We start from the raw sequence: 14100 nt of genomic DNA, 5'->3' as shown, positions 1-14100 counted from the left end.
TTTGCAGAACGGAAAGTCTGGCCCCTAACAGAACAGTTCTATCCTTGTCCACAATGCAGACAAGAATAGGACATGTTCTATTTTTTTTGCAGGGCCCAGAATGGATATACGGATGAGGACAGCAGACGAGTGTGCTGTCCACATCTTTTGTGACCCCATTGAAGTGAATGAATCTCAAGACTTAGGACTCATGAACACAAAAGTATTTTTGGTCCGCATCCGATCATAATTTTTGGCGGAGCCACAGCCGAGTACAGCATTATAAAGCGCCCCAGAGGCACCCAAACTGCTCTGGAGCAGACCCCTCTCCACCCACTCACCGCAAGGAAGACACTGGAGATGACGAGGACGAAGAAAAACCCTGGTTCCTCCACAAAAGTTACCTCTTTCTTCACAGCAGCACCGAGGCAGCAGGTCCATGAAGAGCTGGTAGGAGTCGGACATATTTCCCATGCAAGTAAAACTAGTCATGTGAGTGGGGGCTCTGCCCAAAGCTCTCCAGCAGGGGCAAAGTCTAACTTTAACATGAGCCCTAATACAAGCTCTGAATAGGATAGGATCACCCTGTCTGCTATGCAAGATTTAATGGCAGACCTGAAAAGTTCTATAGACTCAGATATTCAGTCAGCCTTAAACCCTATAAGGGCAGACATCACGGCCATTGGACATCATGGCCATTGGGGATTGCACTGCGCACCTTGAGGAAAAGATGGAGGGATTGAAGGAAGTACACAACTCCCTAGTGAATTCCTATGAGGCACAGGATGAGGTTGCTGCCGTGAAACTGAAATTAGCAGACCTTGAGGATAGGTCTAGAAGGAATAATATCACTCAGAAATATCCCTGAAGACATTAAAGAGGACTCTCCCCAGGATTATCTGATAGATCTCTTTACATCAATCCTGCTGGACACCCCAGGGAGGGATTTACTTATAGATAAGACGCACAGAGTCCCTAAACCCAAATCTATTCCGGCCAGCACGCCAAGGGAAGTACTAGCTCGCCTTCACTTCTTCCATTTTAAAAACAAGCTTCTCAGGGAAGTAGGAAGAAAAAAAAAAAAGACATTCCTGGGCGTTTTAAACAAGTTTCTTTCTATGCTGATCTCTCTCCAGCAACTCTAGCCCGGAGGAGGGAGTTTGCTAAATATACCACAATCCTGAGAGAGAATGGAATCTCATATCGCTGGCTTTCCCAGTGAAGCTTATTGTCAGTAGAAATGGCACTAACTTTATTTTACTTTCTCCATCTCAAGCCTCAAACCTTCTGGAGAGGTGGTCCTTACTCCAGCCACAAGAGGGAGCCAGATCTTCAGGGAAACAGAAGCCACCCACAGTGACCCAAGAATGGACTGTGGTGAACTCCACAAAGTGATAACCTCCATAGGTGCCAACCATGTAAGGTACCTCACCTGCCTACACCATTCTACATTGGGTCTGCTTCCCTCCACTCTTGACCCATCTATATATTTCAAAACACAAATGTTAAAGTCCTTGACTTTCTCATCTACTTCAGAGACTCCCCCATATACGAGCTGTTGGTTGCATGTTGGGACATCCAATAAGTCATGTCTTGGCGGCGGCTGTCCACTGCTAGGCTACTTTCACACTAGCGTTGTTTAAATCCGGCATTCAATTCCGACACTGGAACTGCCCGCCGGATGTGGAAAAACGTGTGAAAACGGATTACATTTGAAGCCTGATCAGGATTTTGATCACAATGAAAAAATGCATTGGAAAAAACAGATCCGCCATTTATGGACTTTAACATTTTTTTCACATTTTTCAGGTTTAACATGCAAAAACCGGATCCGGTTTGACTGAACACACTGCGCTGAATCCGGCGTTAATGCAAGTCAATGGGAAAAAGGCCTGATCAGGCGTTCAGTCAAAGTGTTCAGGTTTTTTGGCTGGAGGTAAAAATACAGCATGCTACGGTTTTCTGAAAAGCCTGATCAGTCAAAAAGACTGAACTGAAGACATCCTGAACGGATTACTCTCCATTCAGAATGCATTAGGATAAAACTGATCAGTTCTTTTCCGGATTTGAGCCCCTAGGACGGAACTCAGCGCCGGAAAAGAAAAACGCTTGTTTGGCATCTCATGGTTGGGGAGGATTGCTGTGGCCAAGATGGTATTTCTACCAAAGATCCTATATATTTTTTTAGAAATTTACCAATATTTATCTCAATATCCTATATCCAAACCTTGTTTATGCAGTTTGTGTGGGATGGGAAGAGACCGAGGGTCAAGGTGGACATCCTGTTTTCCCATATTCATCAGGGAGGGGTGAACTGCCCATCTCTGTCTTTATACTATAAATCCGGGATACTGGCCTAACTGAAACAATCGTGGATTGGAGAGGTCTCTAAAAAATGGGTTCAGATTGAGCTTGGCATATTAAGGGGACACAGCATTCACACTTTCTTATATTCCCTTTTATATTTTGGGTTCCGCAACAATTTTCCATACTTAACATCCCCGATCTGAGCTGTGATACGGCTGTGGACTAACCCATCCTTCCACATATGTTTTGACACATGGAATTAATGGGTATCCCTATATCTATTGTTAACTTGTTTGTCCCTAACTTCTTAGCATCACCCTGGTCAGAGAAAGGCCTCCACTTCTTGAAAGAACTGGGTGTTCCTACTATATATCAATTCCACATTTGAGATGCCAAACATAACCTGCCATCCTCAGAGTACTTCCAGTACATGCAAATTAGACATAAGAATCCTAACTTCAATTCCCACAGCATATCCTTTTGCTACAGAAATTTGCTAATGGAGGAAGGGGACAAATTGGGGAAAATTAAAGACCACTGGCACCATGATTTAAATCAAAGCTTTACTGATGATCAATGGCAATCTGCTCTTACCTCTGTTTGCAAATTTTCTAAGTGTATATCCCACTTGGAAACTCATGGAAAAATATTCTAAGATGGTACCTCACACCGTTCCGCTTGTCACGTATTTTCCCCAACACATCAGATGTGTGTTAGAGATGTGACAGTGGAGGAAGGTTCATAAATGCATGTGTGGTGGGAATGTGGATTAATAAAGAAAGTTTGGCACCAGATTGTTTCTATATTATCCGATATATGCCAATTTTAAATTGTCCCAAACCCGGCTTTAGCTCTTCTATCCCTTCGTATAGAACAGTTCTCTTTTTTTACACTCTACTATAGTTTCTAATGCATGCATAGCAAACATTCTACAGTCCATTAATGAACAATGCTGGTACAAAAGGATGTCCGCCTTGGCTTTCAACGTGTCACATCAATATCAATCTAACGTAGATGGGAAGTTTGGATCACTTCTATTTTTCATAAACCCCTTTGCTCTATATCTTAATCAGATGTGCAGTATTGTCTGAGAAATGCCATATTAGCTATTAGTTAGCAAAGACTACAATTTATGTAAGAACTGACATCTCGATTCCCTCAGGTTATTAGACAGTTTTCTATGGCTGTTCATTTCCATTTTTATGTAATCTGTATAATTTAAAAGAATACCATGATACCTGTAAATCACGTGTTGCCTTATGTATAATGTTTAAAAAATATAAAAAATATAAAAGGAGGACCAAAAATACTTTTGTATTCATGAGTCTTAAGTCTTGAGAATTTTATGGGGACCTCCAAAGTGAGAGAGAGCATACCATGTATGTGGCTCTCCATTCACCGCCAGTGCTCGTCTATTTTCGGAACTCCTATAGCCGTGAACTAAGGGTGCCCACACATGCAGTGCTGCTCTCTGTTAACTTCAGGGGTCCCCTTTTGGAGATAGGAGCAGGCAGTGGCAAACATAGAGAAGTAGGGGCCCCATAGAAAGGATCAAACCAGGCACCCCACACAGGACAGAAGGATTTCCGCCTAAACCCCTTTCAATTACTTTTTTCCACTGCCTCGTTTTCTAAAAGTTATTTTTTTAGAGGGTAGGGTCCTGACCAAGTTTTTACCCCCAGTAGAAGAGGAGATGATCCCAACTGGGCTTCCTCTTGCCCTGGGCCTGTCGGGGATATAAAGCAAAATCCGTAAAACAAGGTACAAGCATCTATGCAAAAATATAAATGATTTATTATACAATAATTTATATACAATCAATAACAATGAATATAAGACGAATGATAGTTAGTAAAATGTAGTACCCAAAATCCACTACAAGATGGCATTAACACAAATATCAGCGTATACACAGTACCTCTCAGACATAAGACTATAATACAATCTGTCTTGACCACAATTTTAAATATAAAAACTCAATAACGTTAATAAAAGATACAAACCCTTGCTCTGCGCCCAACTATGACAAATCTCGGATAATGGGGTAGCAATATAAATTATCAAGCCTGGTATTGACTATGGAATGAAATGATTCCAATCAGTTACCTCTGAAATTAATATTTAGGTCTTTTATTCAGCAATATGCATCTTTGCTGAATATTGACAATATTGATGTAGCACTTTTAACAACTATACACCTGCAAACAGCGAGGAGTTAGCTAAATATTAGGCTGATTAATTTATATCAATATTACATGAAACAAAGTTATACATTACCAAGAATACAGATGATGTGCAGAGACTAAGCGAAGTCAGCTCTAAGGTACGTTCTGGTCATCAGGATTTTTCTCCTGGGGTCTCTCCTTTCTTTCTTGTTGGTGGTCCTCCTTTTTTTTTCCTCTTGTGTGTGTGTGGTTTATGATCACAAACTTATCAGTTAGACACACCTTCCTACAGGGAGTGCAGAATTATTAGGCAAGCTGTATTTTTGAGGATTAATTTTATTATTGAACAACAACCATGTTCTCAATGAACCCAAAAAACTCATTAATATCAAAGCTGAATATTTTTGGAAGTAGTTTTTAGTTTGTTTTTAGTTTGTTTTTAGTTTTAGCTATTTTAGGGGGATATCTGTGTGCAGGTGACTATTACTGGGGGGGAAGCGCTCCGGAAATGCGGATGCGGAGAGCACATAGTGTGCTCTCCGCATCCATTCCGTCCTCATAGAGAATGTATGGGTCTGCAGCCTTTCACAAAATTGCGGACGTGTTAATGGAGCCTTATGTTTTACACTAGACTCACCTGCTCAGACAGCTTGCAGACGCCACCTTGGTGCGGTCTATTTTTCATGAATGTTGGGTTTTTTACAGAAATGAAAAAAGATGACATACTAATGCCATATGGACAGACAGAATGCAATCACAGACAAAACCGACTCAACACAGATGGAAGATTGTTTCACTGGACATAAGGCTGCTTTCACACAATCAGTGTTTGGTCAGCGATTTCCATCAGTAAATTGTGAGCCAAAACCAGGTGTGGGTCAAAAACATAGAACAGGAGGAAATCCTTCCATTATACCTAAACTCTGTGTAGGCTCCACTCCTGGTTTCGGTTCACAATCACTAATGGCAATTACTGATCAAACACAAATTTATCAAAGCTGGTGTAAAGTAGAACTGGCTTAGTTGCCCACAGCAACCAGTCAGATTCCAACTATCTGAAATGAAATGTGGAATCTAAACTGGTTGCTATGGGCAACTAAGCCAGTTTGCTTTGCACCGGTTTTGATAAATTCACTCTAGAGGGTTTTACATTGTTTGTCTTGTACACCTTTTGGAGGCATTTTACTTAACAAAGAAGAAATCATAATCAAAATACTCACCTGCCTTTGTTCTTTTCATGTTTTACGCTGAGGCTGCAGTTTTGCCGCATGATTTTTAACATGTTTTAGGCTACTTTCACACTAGCGTTCGGGTGTCCGCTTGTGAGCTCCGTTTGAAGGGGCTCACAAGCGGCCCCGAACGCATCCGTACTGCCCTAATGCATTCTGAGTGGATGCGGATCCGCTCAGACTGCATCAGTCTGGCAGCGTTCAGCCTCCGCTCCGTTCAGCAGGCGGACACCCGAACGCTGCTTGCAGCGTTCGGGTGTCCGCCTGGCCGTGCGGATCCGTCCAGACTTACAATGTAAGTCAATGGGGACAGATCCGTTTGAAGATGACACACTATGGCTCAATCTTCAAACGGATCCGTCCCCCATTGACTTTCAATGTAAAGTCTGGACAGAATTTTTTTTAACAATATAATGCAGTCGGATCCGTTCTGAACGGAGCCACCGTCTGCATTATATGAGCGGATCCGTCTCAGACGGATCCGCTCTGAACGCAAGTGTGAAAGTAGCCTTACCAGTGAAAACCACATTGCAAAAACCACATGCAACATGTGCATTTTTGCTGAATCTCAGATGTACAGCAACATTTTGCAAGCAAATTCTGTCAGTTTTGTCTGCAATTGTGTTCAGTTTTTTCTGCGCGGGTGCAATGCGTTTCGATGCATTTTTCATGCACGTGATAAAAAACTGAAGGTTTACAAACAATATCTCCTAGCAACCATCAGTGAAAAATGCATCACACCCGCACTTGCTTGCGGATGCAAAGTGTTTTTCACGCAGCCCCATTCACTTCTATGGGGCCAGGGCTGCGTGAAAAACTCAATATAGAACATGCTGCGATTTTAACGCAACGCAAAAGTGATGCGTGAAAAACACTGCTTCCGCGCGAGTGCAAAACATTGTAATGCGTTTTGCACTCTTGTGAGAAAAATCGCGCATGTTTGGTACCCAAACCTGAACTTCTTCACAGAAGTTCGGGCTTGGGATCGGGGTTGTGTAGATTGTATTATTTTCCCTTATAACATGGTTATAAGGGAAAATAATAGCATTCTGAATACAGAATGCATAGTAAAATAGCGCTGGAGGGGTTGAAAAAAAAAATAGAATTTATTTTTAACTCACCTTAATCCACTTGATTGTGCAGTCGGCATCTCCTTCTGTCTTCATCTTAGCTGTGTGCGGTAACAGGACCTGTGGTGACGTCACTCCGGTCATCACATGGTCCATGACATGATCCATCACCATGGTAAAAGATCATGTAATGGATCATGTGATGACCGGAGTGACGTCACCACAGGTCCTGTTACTGCACACAGCTAAGATGAAGACAGAAGGAGATGCCGACTGCGCGATCAAGTGGATTAAGGTGAGTTAAATTTTTATTTTTTTAACCCCTCCAGCGCCATTTTACTATGCATTCTGTATTCAGAATGCTATTATTTTCCCTTATAACCATGTTATAAGGGAAAATAATAATGATCGGGTTTCCATCCCGATCGTCTCCTAGCAACGGTGCGTGAAAAAGGAGATTTTTGTATAACTTACCAGTTAAATCTCTTTCTCGCTCTTCCTTGGGGGACACAGACCTTGGGTATAGCTCAGCTCCCTAGGAGGCGTGACACTAAGTAAAACTGTTAAGCCCCTCCTCCATCAGCTATACCCTCAGCCTGGAGATAGAGGCTACCAGTTGCGTGTCCAAGTAGTGAAAGGATAACAACCAATAACGGAAACAACCAGCCAGCAACCCAACGGGGCGCCAGACCATAACCCTGTAACCAAACACAGAAGGGTGGGTGCTGTGTCCCCCAAGGAAGAGCGAGAAAGAGATTTAACTGGTAAGTTATACAAAAATCTCCTTTTCTCGCCCATTTTCCTTGGGGGACACAGACCTTGGGACGTTCAAGAGCAGTCCAAGAAGGGAGGGACCACAAACCCAAGGCGGAACACCACCAGAGCATCAGGAAACCGCTGCCTGCAAAACCAGGCGGCCCAACGCAGCATCCGCTGATGCATGCGTATGCACCTTATAGAACTTTGTGAAAGTGTGCAGAGAGGACCAAGTGGCTGCTTTGCACAACTGTTCAGCCGAGGCCCGATGCCTCTGCGCCCAGGAAGCTCCGACTGCTCTGGTGGAATGAGCAGTGACGCCAAAAGGCGGAGGCCTGCCCTTGGCTCGATAAGCCTCAGACACCGCCAGTTTAATGAAACGGGCAATAGCCACCTTGGAGACCGCCAACCCTTTGCGCGAACCCTCCGGAACCACAAACAGGGAGTCCGTGCGCCGAAAGGACCCGGTGACCTCCAAGTAAATCCTCAACGCCCTGACCACATCCAGACGGTGCAGTTCCCGTTCTCTGGGGTGGGAAGGAGAGGGACAGAGCGACGGAAGGACGATGTCCTCATTGATGTGAAAGGCGGAGACCACCTTTGGCAGGAAAGTCGGGACAGGCCGAAGCACAACCTTATCCTGGTGGAAGATCAGGAAAGGTTCGGAGCAAGAAAGAGCCGCTAACTCCGACACCCGTCGGAGAGACGTGACGGCCACAAGAAAGATGACCTTGCAGGACAGAAGGCGAAGGGAGACCTCCCGTAAAGGCTCGAAGGGGGCTGATTGGAGCGACGAGAGCACCACATTCAGGTCCCAGGAAGGAACTGGAGGGCGGTACGGCGGAACAGAGTGAGCCACCCCTTGTAAAAAGGTCTTAATTGGCCCTAGAGGGGCCAGGGGACGCTGGAGAAGAATAGACAGCGCCGAAATCTGACCCTTCAGAGAACTGAGGCACAGCCCCAGGTCCAGACCCGACTGGAGGAAGGACAGGATTGTGGGAAGAGAAAACCGGAGAGGTGGGATGCTCCGGGACTCACAGAACCCCAGATAGGACCTCCAAACCCGATAGTAGATCCTAGAGGATACGGGCTTACGAGCCCGGATCATGGTGCGGACTACGTCCGCGGAGAAACCCCGTCGCGTTAAGACGGCGGTCTCAATAGCCACGCCGTCAAACGTAGCGAGCCTAAATGCTCGTGGAAGATCGGTCCCTGAGAGAGAAGGTCTTCCCTGGAGGGCAGTGGCCACGGTGCGTCTGCCAACAGCAACATTAGGTCGGCGTACCAAGACCGGCGGGGCCAATCCGGGGCGATTAGAATCGCGGGGACGCCCTCTGCCGCGATCCTCCGAAGAACCCGTGGCAGGAGGGGAAAAGGAGGAAAGACGTACAGAAGGGAGAATTCGCGCCACGGAAGGACGAGCGCGTCGGCGCCGTATGCCTTCGGGTCCCGTGCCCTGGCCAGGTATAGGGGGACCTTGTGGTTGAATTTTGGAGGCCATGAGGTCCACGTCGGGGCGACCCCAGCGAAGACAAAGGGCTTCGAACACCTCTGGGTGCAGGGACCATTCTCCCGGGTCGATGGTGGACCGGCTGAGGAAATCCGCCGCCCAGTTGTCCACCCCCGGGATGTAAATCGCAGAGAAGGCCGGCACGTGCGTCTCCGCCCAGAGGAGAATGAGGGTCACCTCTTGCATCGCTGCGAGTGCCTCCCTGATGGTTTATGTATGCCACAGCCGTGGCATTGTCCGATTGGATCCGAACAGGGTGGCCCCTCAGCAGATGGGTCCAGTGTCTGAGGGACAGAAGAATCGCCCTCAGTTCCAGAATATTGATTGGAAGTCTGGACTCCGATAGAGACCAAACGCCCTGGACGGACCGGGGAGGGAAACCCCCCCCCCACCCCCGTAAGCTGGCATCTGTGGTAATCACCAGCCAGTTCAGTGGAAGGAAGGACTTCCCCCTTAGAGGGATATGCAACCACCAGCCGAGGGAAGCCCGAGCCAGGGGAGGCAGAAGAAAGGTCCTGTCCAGACTCCTCGGTGATTTGTCCCAGGCCGACAGAATTGCCCTCTGAAAGGTGCGGGATCGGAATTGTGCGAACGGCACCGCTTCGAAACAGGCAACCATCTTTCCCAACAACCGCATGCTGGATCTGAGGGAAGGGCGGTGATGGCGGAGGAGACTGCGAACCGACCCGCGAAGGGCCAGACGCTTGTCCGACGGAAGGCGGACCTCCGCCAACTCTGTATCCAGGAGCATCCCCAGGAAGATCAGCCGTCTGGAGGGGGTAAGGGAAGATTTGGGGTGGTTGATAATCCAACCGAACCGCGTCAGGGTCTCCAGAGTGAGTTCCACACTGCGGGATGTCTGAGAGAAGGAGGGTGCCTTGACCAGGATGTCGTCCAAGTATGGGAGAAGAAAAACACTTCTTGAACGTAGAAGGGCCAAGACAGGGGCCAGGACCTTGGTGAACACTCGAGGAGCCGTCGCCAGACCAAAGGGAAGGGCGACGAATTGGAAGTGATCGTCCCCCACCGCGAAGCGCAGGAAGCGGTGATGACATGGAGCAACCGGAACGTGGAGGTATGCATCCTGAATGTCGATTGAGGCCATGAAATCCCCTCTTTCCAGGGAGGCCACTGCGGACCTGAGAGACTCCATCCGGAATCTCTGCAGTCGGAGAAAACGGTTCAGGCGTTTTAGGTCCAAGATCGGACGCACTGAGCCTTCCTTCTTGGGAACCACAAAGAGGTTCGAGTAGAACCCCCTGAACCTTTCCGTCGGAGGCACGGGGGCGACGACACCCTTGTCCATTAGAGAGTGAATGGCCGCGAAGAAGGCGGCCACTCGTACGGGATCTCGCGGAGGACGGGATCGGAAGAAACGGTCTGGCGGAATGGACGCAAATTCGATTTTGTATCCGCAAGATACAATCTCGAGCGCCCATGCGTCTGAGATGTGGGCCCGCCATACGTTCCTGAATAGGAGAAGGCGGCCCCCCACCCGGGTGGGTGGGGGCGCACCTTCAGGCAGAGGGCTGCTGGCCTGTGGGAGCCCGTGCAGGCTGGGACTTGCGCCAGGTAGGTTGCGTCCGAAAAAACGGCTTCTTGCGTCTATCCTGGGCTGGGCCAGAGGAAGAAGAACTGGCCGCGGGTCTAGACCCGGTGGGCTTGCGAAAGGACCGAAAACGGGACGAACCAGCGCGACCACGGGGGGCGCCCATTGGCCTGGACTGGGGGAGGTGAGTACTCTTCCCACCCGTGGCCTCTGATATAAGTTCGTCCAGACGGGTTCCGAACAGGCGGGAACCCGTGAATGGTAGGCCGGCCAAAGAGCGTTTGGAAGCGGCGTCCGCCGCCCAAACCTTCAGCCAGAGTTCCCTCCTGACAGAAACTGCCAGGGCAGAGGAACGGGCAATGAGGGCACCCGCATCAAGGGAGGCCTCACAGACGAATTTTCCGGCCTGAACAATTAGTTGGGCTAAGGAACGGAGGTCCTGAACAGGGACGTCCGACCCTAACTCCCGTTCCAGTTGCAAACCCCATTCAGAGACCGCTTTGCCAACCCAGGCGGAGGCAAATACCGGTCTAAGGGCCGAACCAGAGGCAGTAAATATGGCCTTGGAGAGGGATTCCGTACGACGGTCCTCAACAGACTGGAGGGAAGATCCGTCCTGTACAGGAATAGTAGTGCTTTTGGACAGGCGAGCCACGGGAGGATCAACCTTAGGCGGGGATGTCCACGTGGTCACAGAATCCGCTGGAAAGGGATAACAAATGTCCAGCTTTCTGGGTGTAATAAAGCGGACGTTAGGCCGAGTCCAAGCCTTGGATACCACAGAAGAAAAATCAGCGTGTATGGGAAAAACCTTGGAGGCCTGTTTGGGGCGGAGAAAGGACACGCCGGCCTGTTCAGAGCTGGGGGGGGTCATCGTGTAGCTGAAAGGTATCACGGATGCTAGTGACAAGATGCCCCACCGCGGACGCCAATTTGGACGGAAGCTCTGAGTCCATGTCCACGTCCGAATCCGCCAGTTCTCCCTCAGAAAGCGTATCCCTTTGAGAGGATAGACTTGACTGAGCTCGCACGCATGGCGGAGAGAGCGAAGCATCTGGAGAAGATGTGCGCTCAACCCTTGAACGTTTCTGAGTATGCCGGGCCCTGGAAGATTCGCTGGGAGGCAGGGAACCAGTGGGGGCGGCAGAAACGGTAGTCCCAGCGGGTGCGACAGGGATTGTGGCAGCCTGCGGGAGAGGCGGTCTATCCACGAGACGGCCCACTACGTGTGTAAGGCTTTCCACCGCCTGAGACAGAGACCTAGCCCAGTCAGGGGGTTCAGAGGCACCGGGGGGCGCAGCGGGAAGCGGGCCCTGCACCGGGGCCTGACATGCAAGGCAATGCGGCTCAGATTGCCCACGCGGAAAAAGTTCCTTACAGGCGGTACAGGCATGGTACCAGGGTTTGGGGGCACCTGTGGGATCTGACATGCTGAAGTGTGGTTGTACTCTAATATAGAGACCACAAAGGGTTATAGCAGCTATGACCAGGAGGGTTAGGAGAGGGTTAACTGTCCTACCAGTGCCTCAGAAGAACGTCAGGAGATGGCCCAGATCAGCAGCAGCAGAGAAGCAGTGAACAGCAGTGAGCAGCAGAGAGCAGCAGAGAGCGCCCACAGAAGCCGAGCGATGTACACAGGAGGTTAGAGTCCCCCACCGTGTCCCAGCTTCCTGTCAGGAGTGAGGAAGCGCGGGAAATCTCAGCAGAAAGCACGGGGAACAAGCTCTGCCCCCTCCAGCGCTTGAAATGTCTCCTGTGAAGGAGAACGTAGCTCCGCCCCCAAAATGACGCGCGCGTAAGCCCCGCCCCCTGCCGGGACCGCTAAGCCCCGCCCCCCGTTCTCGGCGGGAAGGGGGAGAGAGAGAAGAGAAAAATGGAGTCAGCCCCGAATGAGGGGGAGGGGGGGCAGAAAGATAGCAGCGTGGGGGGGGAACGGCGTGGGGGTGCTGAGGATGCTGCTGTGCTGCATTGTCCTGCAGATGAGCGCTCAGAATGAGCGACCACGGGTGCCCCCCTTACCCAGAGGGGTAGATGCTGCAGATAGGGACGGGGTATGGGCTGGAATAGCCATCTCACCGTCCGACGTCTTCACCCTCAGTCCTTTCCAGCAGGGTCGCCCCTTCAGCCACTGGCACCGCAGTGGCAGGAAGCTGGAAGAGGGGTTTGGCGTGCGGGCGACCCCCTAGCTGGCGGGATGTAGGGGAGCCATTGCTGCCCAGATCCTCCTATTGCTTCTGTGGGGGAGGCAGCAGTGCAGATAAGTTGGCACTGGCGCAGCTCAACCCCGGGAGAGCAGAGAGGTCTAATGCGTCTCTGGTATCCCTAGGAAAAAACAAAATAACAAAATTAGAAGAAAAAGTAAAAATAACAAGGAGAAAACAGCCCTGCAGTAGCAGGGAGTGTCTTGCCTCCTTGGACACTAAGCTAAAACTGGTAGCCTCTATCTCCAGGCTGAGGGTATAGCTGATGGAGGAGGGGCTTAACAGTTTTACTTAGTGTCACGCCTCCTAGGGAGCTGAGCTATACCCAAGGTCTGTGTCCCCCAAGGAAAATGGGCGAGAAATTGCACCGCAACCGCACTTGCTTGCGGATGCTTGTGATTTTCACGCAACCCCATTCATTTCTATGGGGCCTGCGTTACGTGAAAAATGCAGAATATATAGCATGCTGCGATTTTCAAGCAACGAACAAGTGATGCGTGAAAATCACCGCTCATCTGCACAGCCCCATAGAAATGAATGGGTCGGGATTCAGTGCGGGTGCAATGCGTTCACCTCACGCATTGCATCCGCGCGGAATACTCGCCCCTGTGAAAGGGGCCTTAGAGGACCAGGCAATTTTCTGTTTTTGTGTTTTCATTCACACCCCCCCTTCCCAGAGTTGTAATTTGTTTTATTCCCCCCCGGGAGTAGTAATTTTTTTATTTTTCCGTTCACATAGCCTTATGAGGGTTTATTTTTTGTAGGGCAAGTTTTACTTTCTAATGGCACAATTTGTGGTTGCATACAATGTAGTGGGGAAAAAATTCGAAATGGGGGGGGGACTGGAAAAAAAAAATTAATCCTGCAAAGGTTTTTTTTTATGCAATTCACCATGCAGTAAAATTGACCCATTACCTTAATTCTCTTCATTGTGTAGCTGCTCCTTAGATCTAGGACTGCCGTGTAACTTCGTCTCTGCAAAAATACCTGTAACTAGAAGACTCGTTAGAGAGCCAATATTAGTATCCACCTGATTAAAAACCCTGGAACCAACATAGCAATGAACAGTCTCTAAAGCTGCGCCTCCAGTAAGATATGTTTAGAACAATCTCTATTATGAGGTCTGAAAAATAAACTACTTCTGGACAGCTGCGACTACTAAGGAAGTGGTAGAAGTCCCACCTGTGAATATTCAGGAAGTTGTGAGGGGCTGTTTTGACTTTTGGGAAAGCTGTGGAGGGATGGGCTGTACTGAGAAAGTGAGTGGTCAGCTCTGATGACTGCGGAGCTGTGTAATTGGAGAGGCGGGTGAGGAACCAGATATTTACTACTTC

At 48.9% G+C, this 14100-nt stretch overlaps 1 protein-coding gene across 3 annotated transcripts in view; it reads left to right on the top strand.

Moving 5' to 3' along the window:
* Positions 1–14100, top strand: part of PDLIM3 (PDZ and LIM domain 3) — a 67654-nt gene that overhangs the window by 13766 nt on the left and 39788 nt on the right. The gene's annotated exons all lie outside the window — the stretch shown is intronic.

This window comes from Bufo gargarizans, chromosome 1 (assembly GCF_014858855.1).
Source record: "Bufo gargarizans isolate SCDJY-AF-19 chromosome 1, ASM1485885v1, whole genome shotgun sequence".
Taxonomy (NCBI): Eukaryota; Metazoa; Chordata; class Amphibia; order Anura; family Bufonidae; genus Bufo; species Bufo gargarizans.
Note: the sequence above shows the minus strand (reverse complement) of the source record. Positions and strands in the feature narration are given on the sequence as shown.